This window comes from Pinus tabuliformis, chromosome J, assembly GCF_031772625.1.
Source record: "Pinus tabuliformis cultivar Carrire ecotype Pingquan chromosome J, CPIR1, whole genome shotgun sequence".
Classification (NCBI taxonomy): Eukaryota; Viridiplantae; Streptophyta; class Pinopsida; order Pinales; family Pinaceae; genus Pinus; species Pinus tabuliformis.
The window spans coordinates 1,044,328,943-1,044,348,133 of record NC_142295.1 but is presented as its reverse complement, the minus strand read 5'-3'; the positions used below and the strand labels follow the sequence as shown (position 1 = coordinate 1,044,348,133).

At 37.9% G+C, this 19,191-nt stretch overlaps 1 pseudogene; it reads right to left on the bottom strand.

Annotated features, from left to right (window-relative positions):
* Positions 1–657: 657 nt before the first annotated feature.
* LOC149230486 (chaperonin CPN60-2, mitochondrial-like) lies at positions 658–17,770 on the bottom strand (annotated as a pseudogene).
* Positions 17,771–19,191: the final 1,421 nt, after the last annotated feature.

Below are 19,191 nucleotides of genomic sequence, written 5' to 3'. Positions count from 1 at the left end.
AAATCTAGTGGTTTCTCAATTCCTTAGTTAAGCACGAAAGGGTTTGATTCTTGAAAGGAAGAATTTCATTTACATTCTTTCTAGTTATAATTGTTCTTAGCTTGATTCTCATCATCTAGTGGAATAACTCAGTCTTTATAAGACTATGTCTACTAAAATTAACGTTCTAGCTAGAACATTGTATCAGAACAAATTGAATTTTTCATATTAGTTTACTGAGGTTTAAAGTGTTATGAAGTCCATCATAAGTATTTCAACTTACTTCCCTATATATGCATGTCTAATGAAATTAATTATTTCAAGCCATTCATTACTATTTTCATTAAAAAAAAAACCTCAACAAAAAGAATTAAATACTATGTAACAGGTCATACAGTTCTATATTCTTGTAACTGAAATCCTCATTTGATCCATAAATTAAAAATAACTCAGTTCCTCTAATTTGATCCATCAATTCCTCATTAGATTTGCGTTTCACATTCCTTGAAAGGATTGAACTGTCAAGAGGTTGTTGATTGGCTTGGCTACATTATTAAATTTCTTGTATATTTTCATTTATCTATGCCTCTATGATGCTCTTCACCAAAACTCAGATAACTTGTTCTAATGTGCACAATATGGTCTTTGAATAAATGGTATAATAATAAACATAAGGTTTCAAGAATAAAGAATAAATTCTTTGGAAACATCATAGCCAAGGTCAATATTATATTCTCTAGTAATTTCACAACGTCCGCTGCACCTTTGACACCGACATTTGCAACAATCGTATATGCAGGCATCATCAATGCATTCTGAATAATTTGCAATCCAATATTTTGGTTTAATTTACCAATCTAATGTTTTTCTAGATCCTTTTTCATATAAAGAAGAGAAAAACCACTTCCTGACACAATACCCTCCTTTACTATTTCCTTAGTGGCATTCAAGGCATCTGTAACTCTGTCCTTCTCCCCTAATTCTGCCTCACTAGCTCCACCAATATTCAAAACTGCAACTACTCTTTAAAGCTTTGCCAACATTTCTTGATACTTTTCCTTATCATAGTTTGTTATGTTGGCTTCAATGGAGGCCTAATTTTTCTCACATATTTCTTCTATATCTTTCTTATCACCACCTCCATCTAGAATAATAGTTTCATCCTTCAATATAGTTACCTTCCTTGCTGAACCAAACATATCAGCTTCAACCTTTTCAAGCTTCATGCCAAGTTCTTCTGTAATCATTTGATCACTAGTAAGTACAACAAGATCCCCAAAGTTTCCTTTTCTATTTTCTCAAAATCCTGGAGCTTTGATTGCACACACCTTCACTCCATGAATTTTATTTAGAATTAGGATTGCTAGTGCACCACTCTCTACATCCTTAGAAAAAATCAGAAGATAATTTTTCTTTTTCAAGGCGAGCTCCATTGCTCAAACAACTGCATTCAAATTTGAAATTTTCTTTTCATGTATTAGAATAAGAGGATTCTCTAATTCACATTTTTGGGCCTTATCATTTGTGATAAAATACAAAGATATATATATATCCTTGTCTAGTTTCATTCCTTCAACAACCTCCAATTCATTGTACAATGTCTTCCCATTTGCAATAGTTATGACTTCCTCCTTGCCAAATTTTTCCATTGCTTTGGTAATCATTTCACCAATTTCCCTTTCACCATTTGCTGAGATGGTGCCTACCTATGCAATTTCCTTGGATGTGCTTATGATACTTTCTCTACTTTTCAAATGGGACACAACTGCATCAATTGCCATGCTAATGCCCCATCTCATGTCCATTGCATTCATTCAAGCTACAACTAACTTACAACCTTCTGTGAATATTGCATGAGTAAAGATGGTCGCACAGGTAGTTCCATCTCCTGCAACATCATTTGTAGCATTGACAACTTGATTCACAAGACTTGCATCAACATTCTTTAACTTGTCACTAAACTCAATACGTTTTGCCACAGTAACACCATCCTTTATTACTTTTGGAGCACCATAACTTTGTTCAATAACAACATTGTGACCCTTTGGTCCCATTGTCATGTTTACAACATTTGCAAATTGTTCCACACCTTGCAGCATTGCAGCTCTAGATTCAACACCAAATTTGGTATATTTTTCCTTACTTCCTTAATTTCGAGAATTGTTTTTTGGTGCAATGGTTTCTTGCTTCCTTCCTTGTCATGACCTTCGGTATTAAATGCTAGTATTGAATAAATGAATATGTATCTTTATGTTCTTGCTCCCATGAATCTTAGATTATTACTATAGTTTTTCAATCGATTAACCTAAGGCCTTATAATTAAGTTGTCTCCTTTGCAACCACTCTCCCAATAAACTTGAACCATGAGAGATGGTCTGTTTGGTATACAAAATTTGGGTTCAGCTAGAACGTTGATTTATATACTTTATAGACTGATTACATAATCTTTATAGACTTTATTAACATTGGCAAGGGCTTGCTACTTTGCATCCCTCTTGTTTATATTTGAAGTGTTTGTTATACTAGGAATAAAGTAATGGGTTACCCATTCAAAATCTCATAAACACGCATCTAACCATCTAAATATAATATAATAAATTTATTATTAATTATATTTTAATTTAAAAAATAATTAAAATGATATAATTATATTTATAAAGAAATAATTATTTTTAAAATATAATCATAAAAATAAATCATATTTTATTTCAAAATAATAAAAATAATGATGTTAAAGTAATTATAATGAGAGTTTGGCTTAATAAGATAGGGCTCATGACAACCCCGCCATGCAAGTTACAATTTATTGTGCCTTTCTTACCAAGGAAGGTGGCAAAAGGGACTAGGCAAATCTTAATTGCAATGTTGATGACAAAACCAAGACCTCTACAATTTTCTTCCTCAACAACTTGTAAGCCTTTTTCTCCTCTATCACATCCTCGTGTTGCTCCTAATGATAGCCATGTCCTTCAACCAAAGCTCAACATCTCAATCAAGGGGCTCTAACATATCTCCCTTGGCTTTCCCTCCACCTTTGGTGGTTATTATAGAAGGGGAGGGGATTTTATAGTATTTTTGGATGTGTTGCCCTCCTAGAAATATTATCTAGCCACATTCTTCTATTAATGTCCACTCCATCTCTTGGCTTTGCACCAACTGAGCATCAATTGTGACTTGTTTCTTCCTATCACTATGAGGCCTCATAGAGGAGGGGGGGGATGGAACAGTGGGAGTCTCTAGGGCACAATTATGAGAAAATTGTTTAGCACATGGTTTCCAAGGGCACACTCCTCTTGACATTCAAGAAAAAATTTGATTGGTTGAGAAGGAAATTTGCAAACAGAGAGAGGAGGTCTCATACGTAGGGGTTATGGTGGGAGTAGCTCCACGGGTACCAGATACAGGAAATTCTTAGGGGTGGAAAAGTCACTACCTTCATATAGTGGACCTAATGGATCAACGTCAAACTCAAGATATCATGCATAGGTTGGACAAGCTAAAGAACCACATGTTGGATGTCAAGGTTGGCTAGCCAGATTGGAGATGGGATGACCACCCAGTTCCCCAACTCAACCACCAGGAAAGATTGAGGAGAAGCCCATCATCCTAGACACTTCCTTGGCCCATTTAGGCATATGTTCTCCTCAAATTATGCTATTTAATTTCTATAATATTATGCATGTTCTCTTGGGGTGTTTCCACCCCAAATTTGTTGATATTATTAGTTTATTTGGAGACTCTTAATGCCATGTTTTTTTATTATTGAATTTCACTTTTGATTTCCACACTATGGCGTAGCAGTATTCCATTTAACTCTCAAGAAAAGCTTCATATTTTTAGTGTAGTTTTGATATTTTTGAATGTTAGGATATTCTGACACATAGGAAATAGTTAAGTATAACTTGGTCTAGTGTAGAGTTAGGTAAAGTGTATTTCTTTACTATGTACTTTTGTAACTTACAATCTGACGGTCACGATATGCAGTGATTCAACAGTTCATTCTCTCCTCGGTATTACTGACACTTGATTCGTGGCTTAACACCCGATTGGTCCATGATCTCTATTTAAAGAGCATGGAGGGTCATTTGTAGGGTAACCGTTCATGAGAGAAGCTTATGTAAATTTACATTCTTTTATTAATAAATTTCCTAAAGTGGTCGCGTTGGCTCAGGCCGTGGACTGTTTCCCTCTTTGAGAGTTTTAACCACGTCAACAATACTGGTGTATTGATCTGTGATCTGTTTGTGAGCGGTGTCCTTTGGTGTTCCTTCTGAGGAAATTACCCTGTAAATTCCTACATGGTATCAGAGCTATTTGAGGGCCACATCCATTGGTGATCCAAATCTGAAGCTGGTAGAATTGCATCCGACTGTCGTTTCCTAGATCTACTGTTTCTGACTACTTTCGGGCCAAGAGGACTGCTCTATTGTGTTAGGAGCATCTGTTCTAGTGAGGAACCCCTTTTGTTTCACGCGAAAAGGTTTCTGGTAGCCCTAGCTACATCATTTTTAAGATCTAAAGGTATACAATGTTTATTTGCAGTTTCTAGTTATTTTCTCTCTGTTTATTTCAGTTTATTTATCTCTTTGTTTTTTATTACCGGATCTACACCTTTCATTTCTGCATATGCTCTTTGCCCCGCGAATTTGTGCGATCTGGGCAAATCAGAAACAGAAAGGAATTTTTTTTTCTCATGCGTATGCTCTTTTCCGCCGCGCCTTAGTGTGATCTCGGAAAATCAGAAACATTGAGGAAAATTGTTAGTTTCCAGGTAAAGCTAACTTCAAACCATAAGGTTTGTTTCTTTTTTTTGTGTATGTCCATTTTGGGTTTTGTGGCTTTTGTTTTACAGGCAGAAAAATAGCTTTCTGAAGTAAGCACGCACCCCAAAGCTTCGGTGACTAAAAAAAAAAACCCTTCCTCTTTTCCAAAAATTACTAACCTTTTAAACTAGCTCACTTGGTCCAAAGTTACTTTATGAGAATAGAGGTCTTTAGTTCAAGTCTTTCTCTTTGTTGATATAATTAGATTAAGTTTGGAAAGGGGGCGATTTTTTTTTAAATATAACATTATCATTCATTTCCGCCCATTCCCGCACTTCGTCGGCATCTTCAACAACTTTTCTTCAAAAAGCCATAACTTCTTCATCCGGAAGCAGTTTTCAGAGCGATTTTTTTTTAATTAGCCTAATTTTTTGAGATCTTTCCATTGGAACACTTAGTTTTAGCATATATAGCTTTATTTTCTATTAAAATGGAAAGTCCATGCCAAGTTATTCTTGACAGCACCAACTACTTCCAATGGTGGTCCTACATTGTGGATTTACATAGAAGTAAAGGTCTTTATAGAATAGCCTTTAGGCCAAGAAACCAATCCGAAAGATGAAGATAAGGCAGCCAAATGGGAAAATAGGCAAGATCGAGCACATGGGTTGATAGGGATGTATATTTCTCCAGACCTTAGATTCCATATCGCAGAACTTGATACTCCTAATGAAGCAATGAAACAGATCACTAAAGTTTTTGGAATTAAAAATGAACTTAGAGCCCATCAACTCGAAAATGAGTTGCTTACATTGGACCCCAATAATTTTTCTTCCATTGAAGATTTTTTGTCCAAGTTCAAGACCCTTAGACTTCTCTTGGAAGGTGTTAAGGTTAAGAAAGAAGATGGTAACCTTATCTATTCCATTCTTACTAAGTTGGGACCAACTTACTCTGTGTTTGTTTCCACCTTCCATTCTACAAGAGAAGCCTTCATTTCTCAAGGACAAGACTACAAGTCCCCTTCCTTTGATTCCTTTTGTGATTCTTTAATAAGAGAACAAGAAAAACTCTTACACCTTGGTCTTCTTAATCTTGGAAACTCTTCTAAGAAAGCCTTAGCCGCCCAGTAGCAACCAAATTCAAAGAATCCTAATAAGTCGTATCCTAAAAAGAATGGTCCTAAACCAAACAAGGGTCCTAAGCAATTTCAGCCTCAAAATGAAAAATCATTTCAACAAAATGATAAGGCAAATAAAAACAAAGGGAAGAACACTGATCGACATTGCCACTTTTGTAATCGAGATGACCACTTAGAATCCAAATGCTTTAAGAAGATGGAATCCTTGGAAGCAGCATTGAAGAAGCATAACATCCATTTTGAGCACTCTTCAACTTCAACTTCATCTTCAGGATTAGCACTTTCTACATGTGGTTGTCAAACATCTCGGTCTGGATATGCACTAAATGTATCTTCTTCTTCTAATTCTCATGAGTGGCTCATTGATTCTGGAGCTTCTTATCACATGACCAAAAACAAAGCCATGTTTTCTTCTTTAAATGATTGTAACACTAAAATATATATGTTGGTGATGATAGATCTCTTAGTGTCGTAGGGACTGGAACTGTTCATATAGACAATGGCCAATTTAATGATGTATGTGTTCCAACCTTATCCTACAACCTTCTATCTATATATTAGATAACTCATTCAGGTGAAGGTAAAATCATTGAATTTTCACCTCACCATGTTGTAATTAAGGACCTAAGAGATCCTAGACAGATTCTAGCTACTGGAATTGTTGATGATTCTACAAGGTTGTATAAGTTTAACAACTTTGGGTCATCAAATCCTCCCTCGGTATTTGTTGCTCATAATGATGAAGTGAGCAAACTTTGGCATGAGCGATTTGGTCACTTAAACTATCGCTCCCTTCAGAATCTATGTAAAGAAAATATGGTGATAGGTCTTCCAATGGTATCTCGCAGAGATGGTGTTTGTTCCAGATGTGTACTTGGAAAACATCTTCGGGATAGTTTTGAAAAACGTGCCTCTTGGCACGCCTCAACCCCTTTACAGCTTGTGCATAGTGATTTATGTGGTCCACTTCCAGTTGTTTCATTCTCTGGCTACAAGTATTTCTTAACTTTCATTGATGATTTCTCCAGACGCACTTGGGTATACTTCTTAAAACTCAAGAGTGAAGTATTTAACATGTTCTTGGCCTTTAAGGCCTTTGTTGAAATACAATCTGGACATCAAATTCTTAAGCTAAGATCTGATAATGGCAAAGAATATGTTAACAACAAATTCATCAACTTTTGCACTAAGAATGGAATTCAAATGCAACATACTGTTTCATATACTCCACAACAAAATGATGTAGCTGAAAGGAAGAATCGCACCTTAAAGGAAATGGCTAATTGTATGCTTCAATCTAAAGGACTTAGTCTTATTTTTTGGGCAGAAGCAATTAACTATGCAAATTACATAATAAATCACACTCCTACTAAGGTTTTAAAGAATATCACTCCAGAAGAAGCTCAATTAAACCAGATGTAAGTCACTTTCGTGTTTTTGGAAGTGAAGCATGGGCCCATATTCCAGATGAGAAGAATAAAGCTTTAGAACCTAAGAGTGAATAATGTATTTTTGTTGGATATTCTGAAGATGTCAAAGGATATAGACTTATTCCACTTAAGTCCAAAAATTTTATCATTAGAAGAGATGTAAAGTTTGCTGAAAATATATCGGCCTACGAGCCTAGTTCGGCGGATGTGCCACCTCTCTCTATCTCTTCTACTTTTGAAAATATTTCTTCTTCAAATGATGAAAGCAAGGATGACAATCCTCTGCCACCTTCTCAGGATCCTCCTTCAGCTCCTCAGCTTCCAAAATGGTTCTGTGCTATTCGGGGATGCAGTAGGCACTCTTGCTGGTGATCCTACAGATCAACAACGTACACGTTCTCAGTTCGATAGAGCCTCTTCTTTACTGGCTCAAGCTTCAACGAATTATGATCCTGACACCTTTGCAGAAGCTTCAGGCCATCTATATTGGGACGCAACTATGAATGAAGAATATTGTTCATTATTGGCAAACGATACATGGGATCTTGTTCCTCTACCAAAGGGACGAAAACTTGTTAGATGCAAATGGGTTTACAGAACCACGTATGGACCAGATGGAAAAGTTGATAAACATAAAGCTTGTCTTGTTGCTAAGGGTTTTTCACAAGTTGAAGGCATTGACTATACTGAAACCTTCTCCCCTGTTGCCAAAATGAACTCTATCCGCCTTGTTCTTTCCCTTACTGCGTCTTTAAAATGGAAGTCCATCAGATGGATGTTGAATTTGCCTTCTTGCATGGGGACTTGCATGAAGAAATCTATATGGAACAACCTACTAGATTTATACAAAAAAACTCTAGCCTTGTATGTCGGCTTAAGAAATCCCTTTATGGTCTCAAGCAAGCTCCTCAGGCTTGGTATGCCAAAATGGATAGCTTTCTTTTAGAAACTGGCTTTTCTAGGTGTCATTCTAACAATACTGTCTACACCAAGAAAGTGGGCAAGTCTCTTATCATTCTTGTTCTTTATGTTGATGATCTTATCCTTACTGGTAGTGATCCCAACCTTATAAACCATGTGAAGTCCAGCCTTAAAAATAATTTTGAAATGACAGACTTAGGACACTTGCATTATTTTCTTGGTCTTCAAGTCTTGCAATCCAAGGAAGGTATTTCCCTTTCCCAGTCCAAGTATGCCTGTGATCTTCTACGCCATTTTCACATGGAAGACTGTAAGCCAACCCCTTCTCCCTTTCAGTCTGGAGCCAAACTTTCAGTCACTTGTACTTCCCCTGAAGTTGATGCTACCTTATACCATGAACTTGTAGGAAAACTTTTGTATCTGACCCATACTCATCCTGACCTTTCCTTTGTTGTTGTCCTTATTGCTCGGTTTATGCAAAACCCACATGAAAGTCATTGGAAAGCAGCTAAAAGAATACTTCATTATGTTTGAGGTACAGTTCAGTTTTGGATTCATTATAGTGCAGAAGCATCTCCTCTATTGGTTGGTTTCATTGATTCTGATTGGGCTAGTGACCTTGATGATTGGAAGTCTACTGCAAGTTCTGTGTTCACTCTTGGTTCAGGACCTATTACATGGGCTTGCAAGAAACAAAGTGCCATTTCTCTTTCTTCAGCAGAAGCAGAGTATCATGGTGTCATAGAAGCTAGTAAGGAAGCCCTGTGGCTTCGTCAGATCCTAGCAGAGTTTGGCTTTCAGCAGCAACATCCGACTACACTTTGGTGTGATAATCAAAGTGCCATTCAACTATACAAAGATCCAGTCCAACATCAGTGCAACAAACACATTGAACTGCACATGCACTTCATCAGAAAGCTCATTCATGACCATGTTCTTGAAGTGCAATATTGTTCAACAGATGATCAAGTTGCAAACATATTTACAAAGGCTCTCACAGAGGCGAAGTTTACTAAACTTCGATTTATGGTTGGAGTTCAGGGAGTTGTCACTAGGGGGGATAGGCTCTAATGCCTCCTTCCTTCTCCTATTGTGTCATATTTGTACATCCTTCAATCCTATCCCAAGTTGTTCTTAAGGGGGGATGTTAGGATATTCCGACACATAGGAAATAGTGTTGGGAATAATACTGAGAGGGGGGGTGAATCAGTATTATCAAATTCTTTCAATATATCCTCCAGATTTATAATTTAATTTATTCTTCAGATATTGATCATTAATTTGTATGTCAGTATCAAATAATGAGCAAGAACAAGAAAAACAGATAGTCACACCAAAGAACACCAGATATAAGGTGGAAAACCAATGTGGGTGAAAACCACCTGCTGCAATATGTCTCTATCTTCTTTCAATTAGAAACTTCTTTTACAATGATTTTGTACTGGTGCAGTCCTTTACAGTAAGCAGGCTGCAACCTGCTGAGAGCTACAACCCTCTCTCGTTTTCCAGTCCCTCCTGGAAGGGAGATACAACCCCCTTAGCTCTTGTACTAGCTGATCTACTAGTATGTAGGTATTGACCTACTTCTTTTCTTCCAAGGACCACGTTTCATAAATTTTCAAGCTGGTTCCGTGAACATCAAATAATCATCAAGTACATGTGAATCAACCAATATCCTTTTACAATCACCCAATGAGTCAACCACTAACTTCTCAGAATGCAGTAACCAGAAAAGAAATACCAGTAATCTAAACCCAAAACTCTGCAGCAATAGATAAAAGGCAGCCAACAAATATTTTAAGAAAAGTCCGCAACTTCACCAATAGAAACCTGTGAATATCCGCAGTTCTTCTGTGTCTGGACTACGCAGCTCCGCACCTACACCTTCTGCTGCGCTGTGGACCCCTGCACCTGCGCCTTTTGCTGCGCTGGTACCTCCGCTCTTGCACCTTCTGCTGCACTGCGGACCCCACACCTGCGCCTTCTGCTGCTCTACGTACCTCCGCACCTGAACCTTCAGTTGCGCTGCGGACCCCTGCACTTGTGCCTTCTGCTGCGTTGCATACCCTCGCACCTGCGCCTTCTGCTGCACTGCGTACCCCCGCACCTGTGTTGTGGATCGCCTGCGGACCTCCGAATAGAGCCAAATTAACAGTCCTCCAATGTGCCACAGACAGTCAGATCCACAGATCTAATCATGCGCCAGAGAGATCACAACCTATCAATAGATCCGCCTTACAATTTATAGATTTTACCTTGATTTAGATCGAGCTTTTCAAACCGATCACCCAAAATTTCAGATCTTAAGATATTCAAATTTCACAAGTGACTAGCCAAATGATCTCCTTTCCTTTTTATAGGCAAGCCCTTACTCAAACCATGGATCAAAACCATAGAAAACCAATACAAGGGACCCAAAACCGGGGTTCAATAATTTAGATGCTATACCACGGACCAAAACCATATGATCATATACATCAGACTAAATACCATGGACCACCATAGGATTTCCCACGTGCGTGCGCTTTTCTCTGCATGAAAGTGCGTGTACTGGGGTCCGCACCTTTTGTTCGGATAACCTGTGGACATGACCGCACTTTGTGAATGGCGTGCCTGCAGGTCCGCACCTTTTGAACGGAGTACTTGCGAACCCCTTATTTTCTATCATTTTGAGAGCCTGAACAGAGATTTGCCACTTGAGTGAGTTGCCATCAAGTACAACACCTGTGCCATAGCGCCAAACCTGAATCATAATGCCAACAATCTCCCCCTTTGGACTTGATGGCAACCCCAAGATCCTCAAAGTCATTCTCCCCCTTTGTCATCAAGGGCAAAGGGTTATGCTCCCCCTGAGAACATGCTGAAAACTCTACTCTGCTGAGCTGATCATGCTCCCCCTGACTGTAGGCCAGATCTGTAAAAGAAAATTTCTTCAAGAAGAACCATAATCCACCATACACCATAAATGACCTTGACAAAAGAGATATAAGACATAGAGACAAAATATTAGCAGCAATATTCAGATCAGCATCCTTCTGAACTTTCTCCTCCAATATCTTCTATAATAATGCCAACAATGTATTATTAGAAGAATAAATGATCCCCCTGAACCTGTGCCAGATGGTCTTTGACCAATCCATAAACCAATGAATGTACGCGTATACCCCATATGAAACTCGCATACAACCAACAATTTCTGAAACAGATAAGATTCAACAACAAGATGATGCATCAACTACCCCTAGCTTTTGCCTGAGGTATTCAAAGGTCTCCCTGGGCAGTGGTTTGGTGAATATATCAGCAACTTCCTTAGAAGGAACATACTCCAACTTGACTTTTTGTTCAAGCACTTGTTCCCGAAGAAAATGATATTTGATAGGTATATGCTTGATCTTTGAATGCATGACTGGGTTCTTTGAAATGCTGATAGCACTTGTATTATCACATAGGATGGAGATAGGTGGAGTACAAGTGATTTGAAAGTCTTGCAAGGTTTGCATCATCCAAAGAAGTTGTGTGCAACAAGATGCAGCAGCCACATACTCTTCTTGATAAAGCAATTGAACTTTGTTTCTTGCTGAACCAAGATACTAATCTAGAAGCCATGAAGAATGCACCCCCACTAGTGCTTTTCCTATCATCCACGCTTCCAGCCCAATCTGTATCTGTATAAGCATGAAGTGTGAGATCTGTATCTCTAGGATACCATAAGCCATAGTTTTGAGTTCCTTGAAGGTACTTGAAGATTCTCTTAACTGCCTGAAGATGAGTTTCCTTTGGATTTGCCTGAAATCTTCCAACTATTCCTACTGCGTGCATGATATTTGGTTGGGTACCTGTCAAATAAAGCAGACTTCCAATCATGGATCTATAGGTTGGTTGATGCACTGCTGCTGATTCATCATTTGCACTGAGGCTGCATCCTGTAACCATAGGTTTACATACTAGTTTTGGATCTTCCATGCCATACTTCTTCAAAATCTGCTTGAGGTACTTGGTTTGAGACAAAAAGATACCGCCTTCATTTTGTTGGATTTGTAATCCAAGAAAATATGTCAGTTCTCCAAGCAAAGACATTTCGAATTCTTTCTGCATCACCAAGGCAAAGCTTTGACTCATAGCTTCTTCATTGTTGCCAAAGATAATATCATCTACATACGCAACAAGTATTAGCAATTTGTCATTTTCAATTTTTATATACAGATTGCTATCTGCTGATCCTTTTGAAAAACCTTGTTGATGAAGATATTTGTCCAAACGGTAGTACCAAGCCCTTGGAGCCTGTTTAAGCCCATAGAGAGCCTTTTTTAGTCTGCATACAAGATTTGGATCATTCCCAAGAATGAAACCATCTGGTTGCTCAATGTACACTTCTTCTTCTAAGTCTCCATTCAGAAAGGCTGATTTCACGTCCATTTGAAATACTTTGAACTTCTGAAAGCTTGAGAGAGAAAGGAACATTCGGATGGCCTCAAGTCTAGCAATGGGAGAAAAAGTTTCTTCAGAGTCTATTCCTTCTTGTTGAGCATACCCTTTACAAACAAGTCTGGCCTTGTTTCTAATCACTTCCCCATTTTCATTCAAATTGTTTTTAAAGATCCATTTTGTCCCTATAACATTCTTATCTTTTGGTCTAGGAACCAACTCCCAAGTGTTATTCTTTTCAATCTGCTCAAGTTCTTCATCCATTGCCTTGACCCAGCATTCATCTTTGCATGCCTCTTTTACATTTTGTGGTTCAGTGGAGGAGAGCAATGCCAAATAGCTTGAGGCTTCTGCAATTGTTCTTCTTGTTTGTATACCTGCCTCTTTCTGCCCCAAAATTTGAGATTCTGGATGATTCTTCTGAACGTACCTGGATGGAGTCTTCTCTTCTATCCTTATCTGTTCCTCTGGTGCCTCTTGAGGTTCTTTTTCATCATCAGTCTGATTTGAAGGATGGACTTCATCCTCTTCGATATTTTCATAATTTACTTGCCTAGGAATGTTTCCTTCTTCATCAACCACTACATCAATGCTGTCAACAATTCTTCCAAGTCTTTTATTGTAACACTTGTATGCTTTGCTGTGGGGAGAATAACCAAGGAGAATGCCTTCATCTACTCTAGGTTCAAATTTTCCAAGATGTTCATCATTATTCTTAATATAGCATTTGCTTCCAAAAATTTTGAAATGTTTTACCGAAGGAGTCTCACCATACCAGAGCTCATGAGGAGTTTGAGTGCTGTTCACTCGAACATTTGTTTTGTTGAGAATAACAACCACAACAAATGCAGCTTCACCCAAGAAGGTTGCGAGAGTTCCAGACTCATCAAGCATAGCACGAGCCATTTGTTGAACCATTTTGTTCATCCTTTCCACTACTCCATTTTGCTAAGGAGTCCTAGCTGTAGAGAATTCCCTTCTTATTCCATGTTCTTCACAGAAGTCAAAAAATTCATTCGAGGTAAACTCCCCACCTCTATCAGACCTGAGGCATTTGATTTTGTGATCTAATTCATTCTCCACCAAGGCTTTGAATGATTTGAACTTTTCAAAGGCTTCATCTTTGTGCTTCATAAGTCCTATCCAACACATCCTGGAAAAGTCATCAATGAATAATATGAAATATTCTTCTGCTCGAGGTGACCTTTTCCTAGATGGTCCACATACATCAGTATGGACAAGTTCAAGTGGCCTACTAGTTGATCCTTCCTTCTCAAGGAAGTTAGTTTTGGTTTTCTTACCAAACTGACATGATTTGCATATTTTGTTGTCTGGAATTCTGATGTTTGGAAGACCATGAACTGCCTGGTACTTGCATGCTTTCCTTATCTGTGAAAATCTTAGATGCCCCAACCTCTGGTGCCATAACCAGTGTTCATCATTTTTGCTCAAATAGCATTGTTGTTGTCCTTCTTCAAATATGTATAAATTATTTGGAGTTCTTATGCCTTTGATCATTGTTTTTCCTGTATCAAGATCACGAACACTACATCCATTTGATCGAAATATTACCTCAATTCCTTGATCGCACATCTGACTGACACTCAGTAGATTATGCTTCAAGCCATCAACATACAAAACATTTCCAGCTTTGACTTTTTCTTTCAACTAAACAGTGCCTTTTCCTTTTATGACTGCAGGGGTATCATTTCCAAAAGAAACTTTCTTTCCCTTTTCTAAAGCACTATATGATTGAAGATTTCTTTATCACTTGTCATATGCTTCGAACATCCACTGTCGATGTACCATTGATTTTCTTGTCCTTCTGCATATAAAGCTATCCCACATCTTTCTGGTTGCGGTTCCTTCATTCTCCATGTTTTGGAATTTGAGGTTTGTTCCTTCCGAGTTGTCTTCCGAAACCTGCTCCTGCATTCAGAATCTTCATGACCGGAGTTATTACAAATAGAACATTCAATTTCACTTTCAAGGGCGGAAAAGTTGTTATAGATCCTTTTCGTGATTCCAGTCATCTTTTTTTTTGAGCTTCTCTAGTCATGATTGTCTTATAGGCAACACATTGAGCTGCTTTGTGACCAAAGTTATGGCAAGAGAAACATTGGCCATTGAAGAAACTCCTGCGATTTTCAAATCTATCAACCAACCGATTGTAGTTTCTACTAACATCCATTCTTGAGGAAAATTGGGAAGCTTTTACCTGTGGCTGGTTGTGGCTTCTGTTTGTCCTTAAGGTAGATTGCACCCAATTTTCTTGATAGTCTTTGTTCATTCTTGAGGTAAACTGTCCTTGATGATTTCTATTAGGCCTTTGCTCGCTCCTTCTTGCTTCATCAAGATAGCTTTTGGAGGTGGATGCTTGAGATGCTTCTCCATTATATCCCAGACCTGTCTTGATTAGTGGGGAACGCTACACATTGATAATCTCATCCAGAGTTTCAGATCCTTTAACAAATTTAAGATTAAGAGCTTTTGTTTTCTCAATCTCTTTTCTAAGACCAACAATTTCACATTCCAATTTTTCATGATGTTTTCCCTTTCAGCCAGTTGACATTGCAGAGAATAAATAATCATATTTTTCTCTTCTAAACAAATTTTGAGTTTAGAAATCTCTTCATAAAGACCTTCTTCATCTATAGCATCCATGTAATCATCATCTTCAAAATCCATTAAAAGTTTATAATTACCTCGTTCATCTTTGTCACTATTTGAAATTCCATCACTATCTTCATGAGTGTAATAGCTTTTCTTATTTGCATTATGTTTCTTGTTCCATCTAACAGGTTCCTTCCCCTTGTCAATCTTATCCTTATGAGGACATTTGGCAGCATAGTGACCGACTCTTCCACAAGCAAAGCATTTGAAAGGTAACTTACCTCGGAATCGTCCAACACCCCGTTGAAGGTTTTTGACAAAATTTGATTCTTCTTCTTCTTCTGACACGTATCCTGACTCGTAGTAATCTCCTTTGCCTGAAGCCTTGAAGGCAACTTCTCTCCTGTCTGATGGTCCTCCTTTCCTCATTTCATAAGCAGTCAGAATTCCGTGCAGCTATGACATGGTAAGGTTTCGTAGATTTTCTTTCTCTTCTATTGTAGAAACTTTAGATTCAAACCTAGGGGACAAAGATATTAGAACCTTTTCAACCACAACAGCCTCTTTTATTTCTTCACCCAATTTTTTCATACAATTAACAATCTCATCTACACAAAGGAAATAGTTAGCCACACTTTCATCATTGTGCATTCTAAGATTTTCATACTGAATTCTGAGGGTTTGAAGTTTTGCTCGTTTTACCTGTTCATCTCCTTCATAGCTCAGAACAATCTTGTCCCATATTTCTTTTGCGGATTTATACTGCATAACCTTCATGAATTCTGATTGAGATAGACATCTTAACAGAGTATTGACATCCTTTACATTTGTTTCATATTTCTTCTTCTCAGCCGGATCTGTAGGAGTTGCTGATGGAAAAGTGTACCCTGTATCTATGATGTCCCAGACTTCTGTACCAAGAGATTGAAGATAGGCAGTAACTCTTACCTTCCAATATACGAAGTTTGTCCCGTCAAAAATTGGTGGCCTGATAGATGCTTCTCTCTCGTAGTTGCTCATGATGATGGATCTTCCTTCAAGCGATCAAGCTTCTTCAGAAGGACCTGCTCTGATACCAATTGTTGGGAATAATACTGAGAGGGGGGGGTGAATCAGTAGTATCAAATTCTATTCAATATATCTTCCAGATTTATACTTTAATTTATTCTTCAGATATTGATCATTAATTTGTATGTCAGTATCAAATAATGAGTAAGAACAACAAAAATAGATAGTCACACCAAAGAACACTAGATATAAGGTGGAAACCCAATGTGAGTGAAAACCACCTGCTGCAATATGTCTCTATATTCTTTCAATTAGAAACTTCTTTTACAATGATTTTGTACTGGTGCAGTCCTTTACCAGTATCCAGGCTGCAACCTGCTGAGAGCTACAACCCTCTCTCATTTTCCAGTCTCTCCTGGAAGGGAGCTACAACCCCCTTAGCTCTTGTACTAGCTGATCTACTAGTATGTAGGTGCTGACCTACTTCTTTTCTTCCAAGGACCACATTTCATAAATTTTCAAACTGGATCCATGAACATCAAATAATCATCAAGTACATGTGAATCAACCAATCTCCTTTTACAATCACCCAATGAGTCAACCAATAACTTCTCAGAATGCAGTAACCAGAAAAGCAATACCAGTAATCTAAACCCAAAACTCTGCAGCAATAGATAAAAGGAAGCCAACAAGTATTTTAAGAAAAGTCCACAACTTCACCAATAGAAACCTGCGAATATCCACAGTTCTTCTGTGTCTGGACTGCGCAGCTCCGCACCTATGCCTTCTGCTACGCTGTGGACCCCCGCACCTGCGCCTTTTGCTGTGTTGCATACCTCCACTCCTGCACCTTCTGTTGCATTGCGTACCTCGCACCTGCGCCTTCTGCTGCTCTGCTTACCTCCACACCTGCACCTTCTGCTGTGCTGCGGACCCCCGCACCTACGCCTTCTGCTACGCTGCGTACCCCCGCACCTGCGCCTTCTGCTGCACTACATACCCCCGCACCTGCGCTGTGGATTGCCTGTGGACCTCCAAATAGAGCCAAATTAACAGTCCTCCAATGTGCCACAGATAGTCAGATCCACATATCTAATCATGCGCCAGAGAGATCACAACCTATCAATAGATCCGCCTTACAATTTATAGATTTTACCTTGATTTAGATCTAGCTTTTCAAACCGATCACCCAAAATTTCATATCTTAAGATATTCAAATTTCACAAGTAACTAGCCAAATGATCTCCTTTCCTTTTTATAGGCAATCCCTTATTCAAACCATGGATCAAAACCATAGAAAACCAATACAAGGGACCCAAAACCGGGGTTCAATAATTTAGATGCTATACCATAGACCAAAACCATATGATCATATACGTCGGACTAAATACCATGGACCACCATAGGATTTCCCACGTGCGTGCGCTTTTCTCTGCATGAAAGTGTGTGTACTGGGGTCCGTACCTTCTAGTCGGATATCCTGTGGACATGACTGCACTTTGTGAATGGCGTGCCTGCGGGTCCACACCTTTTGAACGGAGTACCTGAGAACCCCTTATTTTCTATCATTTTGAGAGCCTGAACAAGGATTTGCCACTTGAGTGAGTTGCCATCAAGTACAACACCTGTGCCATAGCGCCAAACCTGAATCATAATGCCAACAAATAGTTAAGTATAACTTGGTCTAGTGTAGATTTAGGTAAAGTGTGTTTCTTTAGTATGTACTTTTGTAACTTACAATCCGACGGTCACGATATGTGGTGATTCGACGGTTCATTCTCTCCTCGGTATTACCAACACTTGATCCGTGGCTTAACACCCGATTGGTCCATGATCTCTATTTAAAGAGCATGGAGGGTCATTTGTAGGGTAACTGTTCATGAGAGAAGCTTATGTAAATTTACATTATTTTATTAATAAATTGCCTAAAGTGGCCACGTTGGCTCAAGCTACGGACTGTTTCCCTCTTTGAGGGTTTTAACCACGTCAACAATACTGGTGTATTGATCTGTGATCTGTTTGTGAGTGGTGTCCTTTGGTGTTCTGTCTGAGGAACTTACCCTGTAAATTCCTACATTGAATCCATACTATTTTCTTTCTATTCTAGTTTCCCAAGTGCCAAGCCAAAGACAAAGAATCTCTCATATATGATGTAAATATTTGAATTTCTAATGCGAGAAATAGATTTGAAAAAATAATTAATTAATAAGAATAGAAATTGTTTAGGTTTTATTTTTATTTTTTATTAATTTTATCTAAAATTGTGCAAATTTCAAATTTGAGTTGTGGAGTTTGTACCTAAATTTTATTTAAATACATGTAAATTATAAATTTGAGTTGTCGAGTCTATATAATCCATGTCTCTTTCAGTTGTGGAGTCTATAAAATCCAAGTCTCTCAAGATTTTTGCAACACACTAATTTAATCTATTTATGCATTCAAAAAATTCATTTTAGATAATGAGAAAGTACAATCTCATTAAAAATTTGATGCCTTGATTGAAAAAAAAAAATAGAACAATTAGTTGGGACTTTTTTATTGGAGTTCAATTGTGTTACATTTTTAAAATTTCTTTGAATGGACAAGCCACCCATCCTCAAAGGCAATAAAGTTATGCAAATGATTAGAAAGATAATGTCAAGGTAAAAGTATTCATAAGAAGAAATTTTTATTAACTTCTAGTGGAGTATACACTCAAAACTTAGAACATTTAGAAAATGAAATAATTCAAGTCCACAAAAATATTATAGCATTATGAAAAATTTGTTAAAACCCTCACATTTAAAAGGAAAATTTGATAAAAATGAAGTGAAGTATACACTATTATATACATAATCTACAATTGTGGACATAAGTATCTTCCCTAGACTTGATGGCCTAGTCTAGAACAACAAAGGCAAAGAAACCAATG